Here is a 22594-nt window from a genome sequence, read left to right as displayed (position 1 = left end):
CAAAAGTGACCCTCTTTTTTTTTTTTTTTAATTAATTCATTTCAATTCAAGTTAGTTAACATACAGTTTAGTCTTGGTTTCAGGAGTAGAACGCAGTGATTCATCACTTACATAGATTACCCAGTGCTCATCCCAACAAATGTCCTCCTTAATGCTCATCACCTGTTTAGCCCATCCCCCCCAACCTCCCCTCCAGCAACCCTCAGTTTGTTCTCTGTGTTTAAGAGTCTCTTATTGTTCCCTTTCCCTATGTTCATCTGTTGTGTTTCTTAAATTCCACACGAGTGAAATCATATGCTATTTGACTTATTTTGCTTAGTATAATACACTCTAGTTTCATCCATGTTGTTGCAAATGGCAAGATTTCATTCTTTTTGATTGCTCTCAGCACAGAGCACACTGTCAGCGCAGAGCACAGCGGGCCTGGATCTCATGAACCATGAGATCATGACCTGAGCCAAAACCAAAAGTCAGACCCTTAACCAACTGAGCCACCCAGGCGCCCCTCATCATTTATTTAGGTCTTTAATTTCTTTCAGAAACAGTTTTATAATTTCTAGTATACAGGTATTACATATATTTTGTTAAACTTATCTCTAAGTATTTCATATTATTGATGCTACTATAAATACTTAAATTTTCAGTTTCTAATTGTTCAGTGCTAATACACAGAATTTATTTTTTATACTGACTTTGTATTCTGATATTTGCCAAACTTGATTGTTCTTTTTTTTCCAAAAAGGCTTTATTACATACAGAGGGGAGGGGTTCAGTCCTTCTTAGCTGCAACTTTCTGCATGGCTACCAGGACTTTGCACAGCAAATCTCTCTTGCTCTTGGCAGGGATGTGTGTCCCCACCCTTTTCTTGATGAACTTGAGAGAGAGCCTGTCCTTGGAGACCTTGAGCTGATTCATGGATCACCATGGCTCCATGGCCATGGCTCCATGGCTCTATGGCCGCTCATACGGGGCTTGCTGCACACCTCTAAGATCCTGTGCTGCTGGAACTTGAAGTGCTTGGTAAGGCTCTGGTGGTGGTGGCTATGCCTCAGCTTGCTCACGTTCTTGGTCACCTTGTGGCCCTTGGTGAGGCCCAGGGCCATAGGATAGTGCAGAGCCATGGTTGCTAGTCCTTAATGGCTCCTGTGGTGGAAGCACCAAACTTGATTTTTTAAATTCTAATGGTTCATTTGTGGATTCCACAGACAGCTTTACTTCTTTTTTTCCATATATGGATGCATTTATTTCTTTTTCTTGCTCTATTAAGCTGGGTAGAACCTGCAGTACAATCATGAATAAAAATGGGAAGCATGAATGTCTCTGCCTTTTTTTCTGACCTTATGAAGAATATATTCAGTCTTTTATCATCAAGTATGATATTAGCTGCAGATGCTTTTTATCAAATTGAGGAAGTTCCACTCTATTCCTGATTTGGAGTTTTCATCATGAATGGGAGGTGAATTTTGTCAATGGATTTTCTGCCTTTATTAAAATGATTATATGGTTTTTCTACCTTAAGTTTTTGATTTGGTGAAATACATTGATATTTACTTATTTTTAATGTTTATTTATTTATTTTGAGAGAGAGAGATAGAGCATGTATGTGCATGAGCGGGGGAGGGGCAGAGAGAGAGGGAGACAGAGAATCTCAAGCAGCCTCCAGGGCTGTCAGCAGAGAGCCCAATGTGGGGCTCGATCTCACCAACCATGAGATTGTGTCTTGAGCAGCAATCAAGAGCCAGACAATCAACTGACTCAGCCACCTAGGTGCCTCAATAGATTTTTAACTTTTAAAACCAACTTTGCATTCCCAAGATAAATCTCATGTGGCAGTTTCCCTTTATATATTTCTGGACTTGATATGCTAATATTTTGTTAGGGATTTTTGCATTCATGTTTGTGAAGGATTTGGATTTGTAGTTGTTTTCTAATGGCTTTATCTCATTTTGGTATTAAGGTAATGCTTACCTCATAAAATAAGTTGTTAAGCATATTCTCTTCTATTTGGGGGAAGATTTTACATAAGATTGGTATTTTTTTTAAATGTTTATTCATTTTTGAGAGAGACAGTGAGCATGGGCAGGGGAGAGGCAGAGAGACAAGGACACCCCTGTCCAAAGGAGGCTTGCTGCTGATAGCAGAGAACTCACAAACCAGGAGATCATGACCTAAGACAATGTCTGAGGCTTAACCAGCTGAGCCACGCAGGTGCCCCAAGATTGATATTATTTCTTACTAAAATGTTTGGTATCATCCACCATGGGAAACTTATGGATCTAGAATTTTCTTTTGGGGGAAGTTTTAATCTACAAATGCAATTTATTTACATGGCCTAGGGCTAGTCATGCTATCAGTTTCTCTTGAGTGATCTTTGGTAGTTTGTCTTTCAAGGAATTTGTCAATTTCATATAAATGGCACAAATTGTTCCTAGTATTCCTTTATTTTAAACTATGTAGTATTTGTAGTGTTGTCACATTTATCCTTTCTTATTTGTATCTTCTTTCTTATATACTTGATCAGTCTGACTGATCAAGAGTCAGACTTGTGGGAGTTTTGTCAGTTTTATTGGTCTTTTCAATGAACCAGGTTTTAGTTTCACTGCTTATTCTTTGTTATTTATTTTCTGTTTTATTGATTTCTGCTCTGATGTTTACTATTTCCTTCCTAATACCTATGAATTTAATTCATTTAATTCACTTTTTTATTATCTTAAAGTAAAGGTTTATAATATTAAATTGAAAGCATTTAATGATATAAATTTCCTTCAAAGCACTGCTGTAGCTTTGATTCATAAATTTTGATATATTATATGCTATTATCATATATATTATATGCTATACATGCTATATTATATGCTATATATAATATGCTATGTATCATATATATAATGTGCTATATTATATTACATATATTATATGCTATATATCATATATATTATATGATATATTATATGCTGCTTCATAATTTTCATTTAGTTCAATGTATTTTCTAATTTCCCCCATAGTTTCTTCTTAACTCTTATTTGGAAGCATGTGTTTAATTTCCAAATGCTTAGAGCTTTTCCAAATATCTGTTTGTTGATTTCTAATTTAATTCTACTGCGGTCATAACACATACTTTTTATGATTTATTCTTTAAAATTTGTAGAGACTTGTTTTGTGTTCTAGAATATGGCTTATCTTGGTAACTGTTTTGTGTGCACTTGAAAAGATACTGCATTCTGCTGTTGCTAGGTGGAATTTTTATTAAATGGCAAATAGGTCAAATTGATTGATGATAATGGTCAAGTATTCTACACCTTCACTGATTTTCTTTTTACTTTGTCTATTAATGTTAAAATCTCCAAATAAAATTGTGAATTTGTCCATTTGTCCTTTCATTTCTCACAGTTTTTGCTTCAGGTATTTTGAAACACTGTTGTTATTTGCATACACATTAAAGAATATTATGTCCTCTTACCGAATTGACCCTTATATCATTACGCAGTTACCCTCTTTATCCTTAGTAACGTTCTTTGTTCTGAAATCTGATTCCTCTCATATTCCTATGCCACTTTAGTTTTCTTTAGATTGTTAAGCATAGTATATATTTTCCGCTTCACTTTTAACCTGCGTTTTTATATTTAAAGTGGGTTTCTCTTAGACAACATATAATCGATTCTTGTTTTTTTTATCCAATCTTACAACCTGTGCATTTAATTGGAATGTTTAGACCATTTATACTCAACGTGTTTATTGATATGGCTAGGTTTATATCTAACCATCTGCTATTTGCTTCTTATGTTCCATATGTTTTTTTTTCTCCCTATTTTCCTGGTTTTTTTTCTTCCTATTTACCTACTTATTTCAATTAGAATTTTCATGGTGTGGTAGATTAATTACAAAAACCCTTTCTTGTCTTTATGCGTTCCCATACCACACACTTTGCAAAATGACTGTGAAGATCTAGCCATCAAGTGGAAGAGTTTATTTTCCTTCCCCTTGAATCAGGGCTGGCCCCATGATTCACAAGGTATATATTTTTTATCTCTTCAATTTCAATCTGTGCATATGGTGCTCCTTTTGTATGTATTTTATAAGTCTCATATAGCTGGATTTTATTTTATATTATTCTTTTATATTGCCTATAGCTATGGTCTGTAACTTTACATTCTAAATCAGTCAATAAACCTATTTGTACTTATATATTCTTACTTTGTCTGAAACTAATCAATTTTATAGTCTCATTATACCAAATAAGATAATTCTTTTAATTGATTTTAACTTCATATTTAGCTATGCTAAATCTTTTCTTCCAAATCATGTTGACATTGTCAACAGTGTTAATTCTACATAATCATTAAATTTGTTTAAATAGTGTTCTACTTTTATTTTGAGGAATCCTCAATTACATATTATTTCACAGATGTGTCATCAGTGATTATTTAAATTTATGCTAATTATTGAATTAGCAGATATTCTTTTCTTCTCATTTAATCCTTCTGGTATCAGGAATTCTGTTGGCTAACATGGATCAAATCACAATGCCAACCAATATTTAAGGGGAAGGGAAAAAATTCTCCCACTTGGTGGTAAGATCTGCAGTCTTTGTGCATTTTAACTCTTCTGATACTTACTTGTCCTCAAAAGGTTAGAAATCACTGGTATGTCTTAAAATTGATGGTGTTTTAAAAATGAGTTTGCTACATACACAGTAATGCCAACTTAGCTCACTTCATTAAGTGTTCATGAAGACATTACTCCTTCATTAAGAAATATGCATTGAGTATCTGTGTGCAATACACTGTATCAGGTACAAGAGATACCAGCTGTGAGACAGATGTGATTCTGGTCCTTACCTAACCTACAGTGGGTCTATAGTCCATAGTCACAAGGTCCTGTCAGTTTGATGTTCTACATAACGTTGAATCTGACCCCTCTCTATTTCCTACCTCTGCTCTAGTCTAGCTCAAGCCCTTATGTCTCATATCTGTTGGTTCAACAACCTCTCTCCCTACAAATCCATTTTCTACAAAACTTTGTGATTTGACTTCATCAGTTCTTAAACTTAGTTCCAGGGTGAAATTTAAACTCTATAGAACATCATGCTCTGTCCTTCGTAATCAAGTCCCTGCTACCCATAGGCTGTATCTCTGAACAAGCTTCTCAATTTACTCTTGTGTGCCACTGACCTGATCTTAGCTCTCTGTGCATTTCCTGCTACGTTTCTCTTTTTTGCCCTGGTCTCTATTATTCAGACATACCTCCATGTCCTCTCTCTCTGCCAGGCCAACTCCTCCCTATCCTTTGAGGCTTACTTCACTGCCACCTCCTGGAGCTTAGAAGAAGGGGCAGAGTGGAGGCTTCAGGAAATATTGTGAAAAGGGACTTGAAGGCAATGAGGGTAGAGCTGGCAGCTAGACTGAGGAAGGTCTGGGCAGGAAGGAAATGATTCTGGAGCCATGATGGCAGGATGAAACCCGGGCTTTGGAACAGGAACAGGACAGAGAGCTCCTAAGGATGATGGAGAAAAGAAGAGTGTGGGTTGGTGTGGGAATTCTTAGCCTTCTAGCTGTTTAGGAGGAGGCCATGATGAACCAGGATGGTTCTGGGAAATGGGAGCAGATACAGCGAAATGGAAACAGTGTCCTTCCACACACCATTGACATTGTCCCATGTACCACATCTTGTGATATATATACCACTTATTTGGAAAACATTTCGATGATATCCTTTTTAACAGCCATATAGTAATCCATTATACAATCTGAATCCCTTATTGATAGACCTTTACATGGTTTCTAGTTTATGTTATTTTAAGCAATGCTGTCCTGAATGTCCCAGTAGCTAAAATTGCTCCCAGCCACAATAATCTCCTTAAATGAAATGACAGGGGGTGGGAGAGTGGTTGTGGGAAAGGAGAATGCTAGAGCAAAGGATATTAACAATTTTAAGACTTTAACTATGGAGTTTTCAAATCGTCCCAAAGATCACTTCCATTGAAAGTACTTAGCAGTGTCTCCTCCCCCCATGTCCTCATTAACATTGGGTATTATTTGAAAAATAAAAAGGTCAGGTTTAATTGTATATTAAATAAAAAGACATCTTCCTTTAAGAAGTGGCAGAATATAGATATGAGATCTTTACTAACTATGTTCGTGCTGCCTTCTGGTGGCACCTGAGAGACCTGGACAAGGCAAAAAACCCAGTCAAACTGAACTATCTGAACAACCCATCATTGTTAATTAATCTAGGGCTAAAGTAATAGAAAGTGGGTAATAGACACATAGAAAAAAAATGGACCTGACTCTAGGATATTGGAGGATACGGAAACCAGAGGAGAAAATTCTTACCCACATGATATAGCATGTGGTCTGATGCGCAGGAGGCACTCAGAGATGCTTTGCTAAAAAGAATGATAGAAGAAGAAAATTAATGTTTAAATGGCTAGTTGCTGGGGTGCCTGGGTGGCTCAGTTGGTTGAGCATCCAACTTCAGCTCAGGTCAGGATCTTGTGGTTCGTGAGCTGGAGCCCCACAAAAGCTCACTGCTGTCAGTGTGGAGCTGGTTTTGGATCCTATGTCTCCCGCTCTCTGCTCCTCCCTGCTTGCACTCTCTCTTTCAAACATAAATAAAACGTTAAAAAAAATAAATGGCAAGTTCTCAGGGGGCATTTTGTGCAGCTTCCTTAAAGGGGAGGAGGGAGCTACTATATTTTATGCATTAAAATTTTTTTTATGTTTTATTTATTTTTGACAGAGAGAGAGACAGAGCATGAGCAGGAGAGGGGCATAGAGAGAGGGAGAAACAGAATCCAAAGCAGGATCCTGGCTCTGAGCTGTCAGCACAGAGCCAGATGTGGGGCTCGAACTCACAGATTGCAAGATCATGACCTGAGTCTAAGTTGGATGCTCAACCAACTGAGCCACCCAGGCGCCCGTATATTTTATGCATTTAACATCCATTTCTCCTATAGGATGGTGAAGACAATAAAGATCAAAGGGATTGAGAAATTTGCCCAGTGCCATAGTCTTCTAAGGTAATTGTTTCACTAAAAGAACGCTCTTTTTTTTTTTTTTAAACGTTTATTTATTTTTGAGACAGAGAGAGACAGAGCATGAACGGGGGAGGGGCAGAGAGAGAGGGAGACACAGAATCGGAAACAGGCTCCAGGCTCTGAGCCATCAGCCCAGAGCCCGACGCGGGGCTTGAACTCACGGACCGCGAGATCGTGACCTGGCTGAAGTCGGACGCTCAACCGACTGCGCCACCCAGGCGCCCCAAAGAACGCTCTTAATGGTAGTTGTCTACTCTGGATCTTAGATTGGTTTAGCAAAGCAGGGTCATTTTTACTTTTGTATTGTTCCTGTATGCAAGACACTATGCTCCTTATTAGGGATGAAGGAGGAAAGGACAAGGAAGAGTTGAAAATGCAGATGACACAGGTGTGGCCCTAAAAGGAGTTGCTAACCTACTTCTGTTTTCCAGAGTTTCATCCTCTGCTCTGCACACACATTCTGGGTAATCACATCCATGCCTGGGGAATTCAAATACCACCTGTACAGTAATGCATTTGCCCATTTAATCTTTCCCTTAAGATTCACTGAGGAAGGGGTGCCTGGGTGGCTCAGTTCCTTAGTCTGAGTCTTGATTTCGGTTTAGACCATGATCTCATGGTTTGTGAGTTTGAGCCCTGAGCCCTGCTTGGAATTCTCTCTCCCTCTCTCTCTGCCCCTCCCCTGCTCACTGGTGTCTGAGCACATGCATGTACCCTCTCTCTCAAAATAAATAAACCTAAAAAAAAGATTCACTAAGGAAAAGCAATTTGCTCAGTATGTCTCCTATGAGACTTGATGTTGTAGGATAAACAGACATCAAATAGTCACACAAATGAATATATATTCATATATTATGATAAGCAAAGGAAAAAGTCCATGTTGCTATAACAAAATATAACTTGGTGTTAGTGGTATTTAAACTTTATTGCTCTTATATTCTTAATGCTCTCATATCTACAACGATTGATTGAGGGGCTGACTAGATTCTTCAGTCTCCTTCCCCTCCTCTTCCTCCTTGTCCGTCCTTTTTATTTTTTTTAATTTTTTTTTTCAACGTTTATTTATTTTTGGGACAGAGAGAGACAGAGCATGAATGGGGGAGGGGCAGAGAGAGAGGGAGACACAGAATCGGAAACAGGCTCCAGGCTCCGAGCCATCAGCCCAGAGCCTGACGCGGGGCTCGAACTCCCGGACCGCGAGATCGTGACCTGGCTGAAGTCGGACGCTTAACCGACTGCGCCACCCAGGCGCCCCTCGTCCTTTTTATTTTTAGTGCTAAAATTAGAGACCACTTGACTTGAAAAAAGATTTCCTACCTAGCCTTCTCAGAATTATCTACTTTCTGAATTTCTGGGAAGTTTAACAAAAAGGCCTTATCATAAATTACCAAATTATATGTGTTATTCTTTCATTTAAATGTGACTTAGCAGATATATTTATTTTTTATATTTTTAAATTTTTATTTTATTTTATTTAAAACATTTTAAAAAGTTTATTTATTTTGAGAGACTCTGTCTTTGAGAGAGAAGCGGAGAGAGAGGAGGAGAAAGAAGCTGACAGTGCAGAGCCCAATGTGGGGCTCGAACTCATGAACCATGAGATCATGACCTGAGCCTAAACCAAAAGCCAGACACACCTGTCTGAGCCACCCAGGCACACCATTTAGCAAACATATTTAGAAAATACATTGTTAATGTTAACATTGCTTTCCAAAGGCTTTTTCTTCTTTTTTCATTGAGGTATAACATATATAAAGTGCATTCGTCTTAATTGTAAAGATCAATGAACTTAAAAAAATTTGTTTAGGGCGCCTGGGTGGCGCAGTCGGTTAAGCGTCCGACTTCAGCCAGGTCACGATCTCGCGGTCTGTGAGTTCGAGCCCCGCGTCGGGCTCTGGGCTGATGGCTCAGAGCCTGGAGCCTGTTTCCGATTCTGTGTCTCCCTCTCTCTCTGCCCCTCCCCCGTTCATGCTCTGTCTCTCTCTGTCCCAAAAATAAATAAAAACGTGGAAAAAAAAATTAAAATAAAAAAAAATTTGTTTAATGTTTATTTATCTTTGAGAGAGAGAGAGAGAGAGAGAAAGAGAGAGAGGAGAGAGGAGAGAGAGAGAGAGCGCGCACATGACCAGGGGAGGGGAAGAGAGGGAGGGAGACACGGAATCTGACCTGTTAACACAGAGCCTGACTCGGGGCTTGAACTCACGGACCGCAAAATCATAAGCTGAGCTGAAGTTGGACGAGCCACCTAGACACCCCCAGGTCAATGAACTTTTAACATGAAGACACAGGTAGCCATGAAATCTTTGATAACATTTATTTTTATAATGTGTTAGTTTCTATAAAACCCTGGAGTTGAAGATTTGGTGAATTCAATATCTGAAAAGTTCCCACACGTAACCTAGTTGCCAAAGTGAGTTCTCATTTTCAAATCATTTAGCCAAATCTGCCTTCTTTTCCATCAGAACAAGTCTGACTTTATTTTTCATTTCAAATCAACATATTAGTAAGCATCACTATGATAACCATCTTACTTTGTAATTCTAATTGTAAGACAGATTGCTAAATAAGGAAAAGACCCTTGCCACGAGTTTGTAGTCTGGTTGAAATAAAGTGCCTCTGCTTTTTTTTTTTTTTTAATTTTTTTTTTCAACGTTTATTTATTTTTTTGGAGACAGAGACAGAGCATGAACGGGGGAGGGGCAGAGAGAGAGAGGGAGACACAGAATCGGAAACAGGCTCCAGGCTCTGAGCCATCAGCCCAGAGCCTGACGCGGGGCTCGAACTCCCGGACCGTGAGATCGTGACCTGGCTGAAGTCGGACGCTTAACCAACTGCGCCACCCAAGCGCCCCAAAGTGCCTCTGCTTTAAAACTTCTTACCTACATTTTTGGGTTGGTTTTGCTCTAATAGAACTCTCTCTTGGGAACATTGTATTATTTAAAAATGTCAAAGAGATGAACTAAAAAATGAGAGTTGTTCTTAATACTAGCTACAGTTGTTGGGTAAAATACAGGATGTGCAGTTAAATTTGAATTTCAGAGACTAATAATTTTTCAGTGTTTTAGTATATCTGGGTAATCTGTATATTAAAAAAATTTTGTTATTTGAAATTCAAATGTAACTAGGTTTCTGTATTTTTAATTCCTAAATCTGGCAACTCTACTCTTGTTTTACTCCATATTATATCTGCTAATTAACAACATAACATGCACCAAAACACTCCATTTCTAATGCTTTGCCTTTCAGAAAAATATGAATAACACAGGGAAAGACAAACATGGAAGTTTCGCTGATGCTAATATTTTGAACTACTGACTGGTGTTTGAGAGGAATTTATTTTTTTAAAGTTTATTTATATTTGAGAGAGAGAGAAAGCGTGAGTTGTAGGGCGGGGGAGAGGCAGAGAGAGAGAGAGAGAGAGAGAGAGAATCCCAAGCAGGCTCCACACTGTTAGCATGGAGCCTGATGTAGGGCCAGAACCCACAAAGTGTGGGATCATGACCTGAGCCAAAGTCAGACACTTAAACCGAGCCACCCAGGTGCCCTTGAGAGGAATTTATACTCAAGGGCCAAACCAAACACTATGGTAAATAAAGGTAATAGAGACATACCTTTTTTTTAATAGAGATATAGGAACTAACTATCTGATTCAGGCTTGTGGGTAGCTTGTTTCTCAGGCAGGTAAATATTAGGGAAGACTATATATAAAAGGTGACGATCCAGAAATTGAATCCTCTAAAACTATTATGACAGTGCCCCTTGGGAAGTCTTTGGGTATTTCTAAATACAGAGTAGTCCAGTTTGATGACTACTGACCCAGACTCCAGGGAAGTCTGAGAGGAAGCTGAGAAATGAAGGATGAGTAGGAGTAATTTAAGTACAGGGGGTAGATAGTCTGTCAGATGTTCACAGAAATTCCTCCCAGCAGATCTCAGGAAAAATCATGTAAGTTAGAAAGGGAAAGGTGATAATTGAAGTTACAATGCCCCCAGGTCTTTGTATCATTTAAGAGGAGGATGAAGGAATTGACTCATTTCAGAATTCATTCCATTAAATAAATGTTACAAAATGTAGGACAAACACTAACAGATAGTACCAGAGTGAATAACTGCCAAAGTAGTAGAGAAGAAAACGGCAGGTGTGGGTGTGGGTGGGGTAGAGAAGGATAAGTTAATTTTTTTTCAACCAATCTCAAAGAAAACATTAATGGAGAAACCTAGAAAAAGTATAAAAACCTTAACACTTAAAATGGTAGGAATGAATCACATAATATTAGAAATCACAATCAATGTCAAAAGACCAAAGGTGAAAAGAAACTTCTAAGTCTGAATAAACATTGAACAAACAGAAAACGAGTAAACATTGGGCTACATGTTATTTACAAGAGACACTTAAAACATAAGACACAGAAGATTAATAGGAAAAAGGAGAGAAAACAATAAACAAACCAAAGCAATAACAACTAAATGAAAGCTGGCATGACTAAATCAATACCATGCAAAATGAACTTTAAGGCAAAACTTTCTGGACTTGAAGAAGTATATTAAAATTGATAAAATGGTAGATTCATCAGAAAGAAATTTTACACGTTTATGTACTTTATAAAATATATTCAAAATATAGAAAGAAAATACTGGCAGATTTACAAGAAGCTGACAAAAAAAATCACTTTCTGTACTTTATACTTGGGCAAAATTAACAACTATTCTAATGGATATATGTTTTAAAAATGACCAGACACTAGGCCATAAAACAAGTACCAAGAAATTTTAAGTAATCAGTATTATATAGACCATAGTCTCTGATCACAATGCAATTAATACAAGTTATAAATTTATATCAAAAAGATAACAATATACCTCATGTTATCTAGAAATTTAAAAAAAAGTATCTTTGCCCCATAGATTACAAAATAAGTCTCAATAGGAATTAGAAAAATTTTAAACAGAATAATGAAATTATCATATTTTATCATTACCATATATTATTACTGTAAAAACTTAAGGGATATAACTAAAACAGCTGTTACAGGAAAATTCTATAGCTTAAGTACATTTTTTAGGAAATGAGAGGTTAAAATAAAGCCACTAAACATTCAACACAAGAAGCTAAAATAATTAATAGAACAAACTCAAAGAAATTTTTAAAAGGGAAAGAATATGATATAGAAAAGAAATATGAACTAGAGAATAATTAGAACAAGAAAATCCAAGAAAGATTAACAAGATCTGTCAAGAAAAAAAGTGAGAAGATATAAATACAGAATAAAAGAGGAAATGGTCACAGACACAGATTTTATATTATTATTTTTTCTCTTTTTTAAAGCTTTTATTTTGATTCTAGTTAGTTAACATACAGCGTTATGATAGTTTCAGGTGTGTAATATAGTGATTTAACAATTCCATATATCACAAGGTGCTCATCGCACTGTATGTTAACTAACTGGAACACATAAGGGTCCACGTAATCCCTTCAAATTGGGGTTTTTGTATTCTTTGGGTAAATACCCAGTAGTGGAATTACTGGATCATATAATATTTCTATTTTTATTTTTTTGAGGAACATCCATACTGTCTTCCACAGGGGCTACACCAGTTGTCATTCCCACCAACAGTGCGTGAGGGTTCCTCTTTCCCCACATCCCCACCAACACTTCTTGTTTCTTGTGTTGTTGATTTTAGCCATTTTGACAGGTGTGAGGTGATAGCTCATTGTACTTTCGAGTGGCATTTCCCTTGATACAAGTGATGATGAGCATCTTTTCATATGCTATTGGCCGTCTGTACGTCTTCTTTGGAGAAAAGACAGACACAGATTTTAAAATAATGTGGTTGTATTATTAAGACTATATGTTAGGGGTGCCTGGGTGGCTCAGTCAGTTGAGCATCTGACTTCAGCTCAGGTTATGATCTCACAGTCCGTGGGTTCGAGCCCCCTCAACGGGCTCTGTGCTGACAGCTCTGAGCCTGGAGCCTGCTTGGGAATTCGGGTCTCCCTCTCTCTCTGCACCTCCCCCACTCTCACTTTGTCTCTCTGTCTCTCTCTCAAAAATAAATAAACATTAAAAAAATTCAAAGACTATGTTAATAACTTAGAAAATCTAGGGGAAATGGAAAAATTGATAGAAAAATAAAATGACAAAATTCATGCAAGGAATAGAAAACTTGACTAAACCTGCAGAAAAGAATTTATACGGAACTCAAGATTTTGTCTTCCCCCAAATACCCATACCTAAATGATTTTATAGCTGAGTTCCTATTCTTTCAAGGAACTGTTAATTATTGTGTAATATAAAGTGGTACAGAATACAGAAAAATAATGACAGTTGCATAGCTCATTTTATGAAGTTAGTATAATTTTTTAAATTAGATTTTTCTTTTTCTTTTGAAATAATTTCAAATTTGCAGAAAAGATACAAGAAGAATAGAAAGAACATGCTCCCCACCCAATAACCTGAAAGTATATTGCTGACATCATAACCCAATCACCCCTAATACTTTAGCATTTATTTATTACCAGCAAGGATGTTTCCTTGCATCACCCCATACATTCATTGAGATCAGGAAATTAACACTATAGAATACTACTATCTAGTTAATCAGAGATCCAATTCAAGTTTCTCCAAAACAGAGATACATAATTAAATGCAATAATATACCTAAGTAAGTGATTAATAGGTGCTCAATAAATGGCCATTACTTTCACTAATCTGTAAATTCATTAGGGGCTCCTGAGTGTCTTTCTTGGGGAGCCACAGGGTAGGTCTGCCCACGTACTCCACAGTCCTTACACAACTAGAGAAGTGGGGTGATCCTACCCCAATGTGCCACACCCTCATGACAAATTTACATTCTCTACACCACCTTAGTCTGGCTCTGAGACCCCCTACAAGGCTGTCATGGAGGCTTTAGCCTATCCCAGATAAATAAAGCTGGGAGGTCGTCCACGTGGAGCTTGTAGCTCAGATTGGGCACTGCCCTTCCTGGGCCCCACGCAGCAGTCTCTGCCTTGCCCTGGGGCGGGAGGAATTGTACCCACCTGTAGGTCTCCCACCCCTCCTCCCCTGGTAGCGTCCACGCTCTGCACATGCGCCCTGAGACCTATAAGGCGGGGGCGGGGAGGGGGACGCCAGGCGTCAAGTTTGGTGCCATCTTGCGCTCTGGCGCTCTTCTAAGAGCCGTGGGAGGAACGGCCTGGCTGGCGCTTCTTTGTAAGTCTGCATTTTATTGTTAGCCTGCTGACACTCACCTCACCTTTTTCCTTTGAACTGTCGGGGCTTTGGTCCCAGAGGAGTGAGCAGTGGCCCCCTGCCTCCTGTGGGGGATCTTTCAGTCCCCCCTGCCCTCCCTGTCCTCTAATGGCGTCAGCTGTTCAGCTTGCCATGACAAAATGCCGTTTTCAGGGAGGGTGTCTCTCAGGGTCGTTTCCATAATGGCTGAGACTATGGCCAGGGGTTTTTACTTGTGGAGCCGGAAAGACGCCAAGAGCATGGAAGTGCTCTCTTGAAGAAGCTTATTTTTAGAGTCACGTAATTGTAATACGTTAATACACATTCAGAAATAACTTTACCTTTTGGAATTTTGAAAAACAAATGCAGACCCTTTGCAGCGTGTCAGCTAAGTAGAAGGTAAAATTAACCCCCCCTTCTGTTCTTCCATGCCACTCACCTCGTTTACCCTTCATGCCTTTTGGGCACCTGCAAGCACTTACTCATGTACCCCTGTAGGATATCGTGTTAGTATTCTCTACATGTTACTCTGACCCTCCTCCCCGCCCCCCCAACTTTACAGGATTCCTAAGACCTATTCACCAGAGCCAATGAAGGTAGATTTATTTTTAAAATAATAATTGAAAGGATAAGAGGTGTTCTATAATTATTCCACCATTAATATACGTTTAGGTTGTGTGGTGTGTGTGTTTTATAGCTTTACTGAAGTATAATTGTGGTACAAACCACCCATGAAGTATGCAATTTGATGATATTTGAAACAGGTACTCATGAAACCACTGTAATCAGGAAGATAAACCTTTCCGTTATCCCCCACAGTTTCTTCTGGTCCCTGCCCCTAGGCGCACTGATCTGCTTTCTGTCACTATAGTTTGTATTTTCTAGAATTGCATATAAATGGAATACAGTATACATTCTCTTTCTCTGGTCAGAATAATTATTTTGAGATTCGTCTATGTTGTATGTATCAATACTTTGTCCCCTTTCATTGGTGATCGTTTTCCATTGTGTGTCCTACGACCATTGTATGGTTCCACTTTGATAAGAGACAAACTGTGGTTATTCAGATTTGAGTATTTTATAGACATTTCTGCAAAAGTGAGTGAAACAAGCTTGATATGTTAAGGAAAATGGACAATATTTATTGATGATAAAATTCATGCTTTAAAGCCAAAATTATAAATTTGGAAAACTTGTGCCTGTCACTGCAACCTTTAGAGCTTCCCAATATCTGTTTTCTGATGAGGTTTGTTGTGATATTTGATTTTTGAAATGTTGGGTAATTGCGGTATGTCAGTATGCAGAAGTTCTGCATAATTCTGAACCAGTATTTTCAAACAAATCAATGTAGTACCTTTAAAATCATTCGTGTTTTAAAGTTCCATTCAAAGTTCGAGATTAAAGGATTTAAAAAAAAATTTTTTTTAACGTTTATTTATTTTTGAGACAGAGACAGAGCATGAACGGGGGAGGGGCAGAGAGAGAGGGAGACACAGAATCGGAAGCAGGCTCCAGGCTCTGAGCCATCAGCCCAGAGCCCGACGCGGGGCTCGAACTCACAAACTGTGAGATCGTGACCTGAGCTGAAGTAGGATGCTTAACCGACTGAGCCACCCAGGCGCCCCCGAGATTAAAGGATTTTAAAGTAAAATTACAAAAAGTTCACTTACATGGTTTTCTGTATTGTATTTCCATACTGTAGGTAATGTCTAAGAAGTCACCCCTCATTGAGTTTTTGTGACTATCAAAGAAGAGTCTCTTCGGCTATGTGAAAAAGCTATTAAAATACTACTCGCTTCTCTAATTAGGCATCTGTGTGTGGCCAGATTTTATTCACATACTTTACCCAAAGCAGCCTATTGCTACACACATTATAGAAGCAGCTGTGAGAATCCAGCTATTTTTCTGTTATACCGACATCAGGACTTGAAAAACTGTAAAGGCATGACCCTCTTCTCACTATATTTTTTGGTTTTGAAAAATATCCTTCATGAAAACATTAATATTTAACGGGTTTATTATGCTTTGAAATGAATAAATACTTTCAAAATGTTTTTTTTAAATATATGAAATTTATTGTCAAATTGGTTTCTATATGACACCCAGTGCTCATCCCAAAAGGTGCCCTCCTCAATGCCCATCACCCACTCTCCCCTCCCTCCCACCCCCCATCAGCCCTCAGTTCTCAGTTTTTAAGAGACTCTTCTGCTTTGGCTCTCTTCCACTCTAACTTTTTTTTTTTTTCCTTCCCCTCCCCCATGGGTTCCTGTTAAGTTAAAAATGTTTTCTTAATATGGTAAACATTGTCAGAAGCTACATAAACACTCTTTGGGGTCTGTCTTGTCTTGGGCAGCTCTAACAAAACACCTTAGGCTGGATGACCTAGTAAACACCAGAAACTTCTTTCTCACAGTCCTGTGTGCTGGGAAGTCCAAGATCAAGGTGTTAGCAGATCTGGTGAGCACTTCCTGACTTAACAGATCTCAGATGCCCATGTTCTTGTGATCTCCTCATATGGCAGAGAGAAGTTCTCTTATGACTCCTATAGAGGCATTAATCACATTCCCAAAGGCTCCATACTCATGCCCTCTAATCCTGATTATCTCCCAACCCCATGTTCTGATACCATCACAATGGGAGATAGAGTTTCAATATAACTGGGGGGGGGCACAAAAACTCAGTCCGTAAGAAGGTCCTCATTTTTAGGAATGTAAGCATTCTGAGACCAAATATTTGAAAACCATTGGTTTAATAGAACTGTTTTTGGTGTTTGAGAAAGAGAGGTTAGGGAGGAGTCTAGAAACTTCTAAATTAGGGGAAGGCTATAGTTTAAATGGAGTGGCCAGGGAATGCTTCACCTAAAAGGAAATGTCTGACAAAAACTTGAAGGCCATTAGGAAGCACACTGAGCTCTGAGAGCAATAAACCCAAAACCCAGACTCGGGAAGTTCAAGGAATGGAAAGGCACTGTAACAGGTGTAATGAGTGTAGTAGGAATAAGGTAACAGAAAAACGTGTGTGGAGGGAGAAGGGGAGTCCTGGTGGTAGTGGTTACATGTTGTAGGACTTCTAAGCCATTCTGATGGCTTTAGTTTTCACTTTGAAAATAGCTACTGAAGTTTTTGAACATAGTAGTGCATGCGGCATCCTATATTTTAGACAGGTCCTATGATCCCACTCATGTAGAATTTAAGAAACAAAACAGATGAACATATGGGGGGGGGGAGAGAAGGGATGGAAGCAAACCACAAGAGACTTTTAACGATAGAGAACAAACTATGAGTTGATGGAGGGAGTGGGGTGCGAAATGGGCTAGATGGGTAACAGGTACTAAGGAGCGCACTTGTGATGAGCACTGGGTATTGTATGTACGTGATGAATCACTAAATTCTCCTGAAACCAATATTGCAGTGTATATTAACTAACCAGAATTTAAATTAAAAAGGAAGGGGCACCTGGGTAGCTCAGTCAGCTGAATGTCTGACTCTTGATTTCGGCTCAGGTCTTCATCCAGGCTCTGCGCTGAGCGTGTAGCCTGGTTAAGATTGTCTGTCTCTCTTTCCCTCTGCCCCTCTTCCCTGCTCTCTTGTGTGTTCCTTTCTCTCAAAACAAAAATAAAGAGAAAAAAATGTCACTTTACCTCACAAGGTTGATGTGAGGATTAAGTGATTTAAAAAGGTCATTCTGGTTACAATACTGAGAATCATCATGGATGGGTAGGGTTAAGGATAGAAGCAGGAAGACAAGTTAGGAATCTAGGCTGTATCTGCAGAGATGGAAGAAAGTGTGTGTATGTGTGTGTGTGTGTATAATTTTTTAAATGTGCTTTGGACATAAACCCAGTAGGATTTTCTGGTGGGTTGTGTGTTGGATGCAAAAAAGTGGAATCTAGGATGATTGAAGATAGTTGGCCTGAGCAAATCTTACATGTGGTAGATTATATTGATTTTACTTTTGTTCAAGCTTCATTTTTTTTTGCCAGTGACTTTATACATGTTTAACTAGGTTTTGTCTCTTGAAAGCCTTCTTTAGCAAAACAAAATTTCTATTTCCTCTTAATTCTTTTAGGTAGTTTTAACAAATTCTTTTATCTGTCTGGTAGTTTTGCTTTTAGTAAAGCCATGTTTCATAGCCTTCCCACTATTGACATTTTGGGCTGGAACTGAGTTCTTTTTTGTGGGGGGCTCTTCTGTGCATTCTGTGATAATGCCTAGCACCTGGTTTACATGTGCTACATGCCAGTAGCTACCCCTGCCCTCATCCCTGCCCAGTTATGACAAGCAAATCTATCTCTAGACGTTGCCAAATGTTTATTTACTGTAGGACAAAAAAGGGCCATGGTTGAGGACTAATTCAATAAAGAATGTTAAATGGAAACTCTGAGTTTGAAATATGCAGATTAAAAAAATACTGTTTGGGGCGCCTGGGTGGCGCAGTCGGTTAAGCGTCCGACTTCAGCCAGGTCACGATCTCGCGGTCCGGGAGTTCGAGCCCCGCGTCAGGCTCTGGGCTGATGGCTCGGAGCCTGGAGCCTGTTTCCGATTCTGTGTCTCCCTCTCTCTGTGCCCCTCCCCTGTTCATGCTCTGTCTCTCTCTGTCCCAAAAATAAATAAACGTTGAAAAAAAAAACTGTTTAAAAAAATACTGTTTTATTTCCACTGCATCTGTGTCCTAAAAGACCTGAATCTAGAAATCAATCTGAAAAGAGAGGAGGAGAACCAGGGCACAGATGCTTAATCTGAACCAGTCTTTTGCAACACGGTAACTTTGCCAGGGTACTAGTCAGAGTTTTATCAGAATGATCTTAAATTTTGAAAAAGGGACAATTAGTAAGCTGATTCTATCACAAGGGTGCTTTACCTATTTTTATTTGTATGTTTTTGCATTTGTGTCTTTCACTTTTAGTTCTTGTACATAATTATGTGATTTAGTTGAAAGAGGAGTGTGAAACAGTGGGAGTTGTGTATGTAGAGAACTGGACTGAATCAAAACCTAAATTCAAGCTCCTGAATCCCTTTTATCTTCACTGTTTTTTTTTTTTTAAGTTTACTTAGAGAGAGGGAGCACGTGTGCAAGCTGAAGAGGGGCAGAGAGAGAGGGAGACAGAATCCAAAACAGGGTCCAGGCTCTAAGCTGTGAGCACAGAGCCCAACATGGGGCTCGAACCCAGACTGTGAGATCATGGCCTGAGCTGAAGTCAGATGCTCAACTGATTGAGCCACCTAGGCACCCAGGTTGACTTCACTGTTTTGAAATGAAAAGTGACAATCTTGGTTAAACTAATGTACTGAAAACCTCTAAAAATATTAAAGTGTTATAATAAGGAGCTATTAATACAAAGAAAGACATTTACATTTCTTTTAGAAGATTTAAAACTTAAAAATGTAAAGTTACATATATGGATCAACTATATTTCTATCAGGTTCCACTGGTCTAGACTTTCTGGATGTGAACTCCTAGAAGACAGTTGCCAAAATGGTCAGAGTGACATCTGTAAGATCTATTCTATAGAATTGGGGAATTCTAGTGTGGAAAGTGCTTTCCATATCTATTTTCTTAGTGTTTATAGATAGTATTTTCCACAAACCCTACGGGAATTGTGATGCTGTGAATTTTTAAATTTAATTCAGAAGTTTGAACTTTTGAATTTAGTTTTTAAAAATAGCCTTTTTAAAAAAGAAAACATTAAAATACGATAAATTTAAAAGCAGATACAAGCACTAATTAGCATCATCAGATAAATTTGATTATTTAAGGTGTAGATTTCTTTATCTGAGCCTGTCTGTATCTGATCATATGTTGTGGAACTATTACATATGTCTGAGCTTGATTTTCTCAGTACAGTGCTATCAAACACGATAATAAGGCAAATTATTTTATATGTACATATAGCCTTATAAGACAAGTGATAATGTTATCATTTGTTGGTTTTATAATTGTATCAATTTATGAAATTATTAGAAAACCACTTATGAATCCAGTTTATGGAAGTTTTATGTTTTCTATTCCTGCATCTTATATTAGGTTAAGAAGGATTTTTGCTGCTGTTGCTGCCAAAAAAAAAAGTTTGAAAGTCCTAATTCAACCCTCTCACTTTAAAGATTTGGTATGATTCTAAGAAACAGTTCCCCAAATCTCACACAATTGAATCTCATAAAACTCCTTTCCTGATGTCTTAATCTTGTATACGCAAAAGTACTTTCCATGAATATGGTAATAGTCTAAAGAATAGAATATTGAGTAAAGATTGTTGGATGTAGAACTTCTTAATTTAAATTAGGTCTTTAAAGGTCCATTCTATGGAACCATTGTTTAAAACCAATCATGTAATTTTCTCTGAATTGTTACAGTTTGACCTTCAGAAACACAAGGGTAGGAGCTTTATCCGTGACATTGGAAACTTTCTTCATGATCCTGTTGAGCAAGTATTGAAGAGGCAGGTGAAAGAGACTGACACACCCAGAACAGGTTATTCTGTCTACGTGATCAAGAATCTTTCCCAAAGTAGTGCACTTTGGTAATCATCACACAGGACCTACGAATTTACGTGTCAGTTCTTTGGGGCCCAAACACCTTTTTCCTCTTGAGATTTCTTTATAATAAATCCTGTCTTCTCCTGCAGAATTAGCATAGATTCTTATGGCCATCAATTTCTTCAGACAAAGTAGATGTACTGTTAGTTCTGTCAACTGTGACTATCTGTTTCTCAGACAAGGCCTCCCCAAGTGCTTCAGCAATCTGTTTCTAGATGTTCCTGGCATTGGGTGAGAGCATATGCAAACCAGGCTCAGATTTTTTTTTTTTTTATCTCCTCCCTTCTGCTGTGAAACTCCACATGAGGCCATTTGTATTGTTTGAGCGAGGGTTAGGCTTCTGGTAGTTTATTCTATTCAACTTCTTTGTGTGTTTGGGCTTTCTTTGGCTTATACTGTATATACGCCTTCATTTAATGAAGGCATCCTGGCAAATCTGCTTCTTATACCTGAAGAGTGGTATGTTTCCTGAAAGACAAGTATTTTTTTCCTTTTCCTATGTTCTCAGGTGAGTGGTCACATCACCCTTTGGGTGCATGCCAGGAAGAATGTTCTTGTGTTCTAGCACAGGATCCTTTCTTGAGTACTTGGTCTTCCCTTTATGTAAGGAATAATAAGCCTATAAATTGACTTAAGTCTGGGAATTGGGTAAAGGCCTGTGACTTTAAAGGTTTAAGGTGGTTTAAGGCCTTTCTTGTCCTGAAGACAAAGTTTATTCTTGTTATTGGTTAATTCTAATGAAACTCTTTAATGTATTGCCCATTGATTCTTTTATTCCTAGACACTCCAGGATCAAATAAGCATAGGCTATAATTTATAGATCAGACCGTGATGATTACCTCCAAATTAATTATTTAGGAGGAAATAAAAACCATAGTTGTACCCAGATGTTCCTAAATCTTAACTCTTTCTCTAGCCTTGTAGTGGCCTGTTTCAATTTTTGGACTTGGGTTTTAAAGGTTAGAAAGGGTCTGTTTATCTTTGAGATCATATTTATACTTGGATAAGTTTTATTTTTTTGTCCTATATGTTTCTCTTTCATGTTTTTACCTTTTTCCTCTGAGTTTTGGGCTTTCTTTCAAAATTCTAGTCCATTTATCTTTATTGTGTGTTCACTTTCCCCATTGCAGTCTTAAATTTCTTACATGTATTTCTTTGTAATCTTAGTTGTTGCATCTTAATGACTACTTAGTCCTATAAAAGTGTAGTGCTCTCTTTTGGCCTTTTGAAAACAAACCAGACTTTTGAAAAGCAATTTTTTTCTGTTTCCTTCAGCATATTTATTCCTTAGGGGAGCATTTCCTTGGTTTCTTTTAAGTGGTTTTCTCGCTCTCTTTTTTGTTAGGTCCAATGTTTTTCTCATCATGGAAAGAAATTGATAGTTGTGAAGTGTTAACTCCAAGTCAAGTAGAAGATGAACTGAGCTGTGACCTATCACAATAAGTGTTGGTTCTTGCCTGAATTTGGGGAATATTTTATCCCTGAATATTTGTTTTACTATTTTTAGAATTGTAACAATCTAGAGAAAATTAGCTGGAGCCATAGTTAACAGCTTTACCTCTGGGCTAAAGATTTCTTTTCCTTCCACACTTTTTGTGGCCAGCCATGCCAGGGAAAAGGTCTGGATTTACTTAACCTGCCTTAGGGTCTTAATAGGCCTGGCTTTCTTTAATGGTGTCTAGGACTTAGCCTATTGCCCTCCATCAAAGAAGTATACGGGAGTTGTATAATGATACTGATAGGGTCCAAATGTTACTAATTGATAGAATGGGGAGTGCAAACATCATGTGTCCTGT

General features: G+C 38.2%; 1 pseudogene; it reads right to left on the bottom strand.

The window, feature by feature from the left end:
• Nucleotides 1-769: 769 nt before the first annotated feature.
• On the bottom strand, nucleotides 770-1122 carry LOC124503013 (60S ribosomal protein L36-like; annotated as a pseudogene).
• Between the last annotated feature and the right edge of the window lie 21472 nt (nucleotides 1123-22594).

Source organism: Lynx rufus, unplaced genomic scaffold (assembly GCF_022079265.1).
Source record: "Lynx rufus isolate CCGP_SWC_20201006 ecotype Redwood Valley unplaced genomic scaffold, mLynRuf1.p SCAF_8, whole genome shotgun sequence".
Lineage (NCBI taxonomy): Eukaryota > Metazoa > Chordata > Mammalia > Carnivora > Felidae > Lynx > Lynx rufus.
This window is presented reverse-complemented; position numbering and strand designations above follow the sequence as displayed.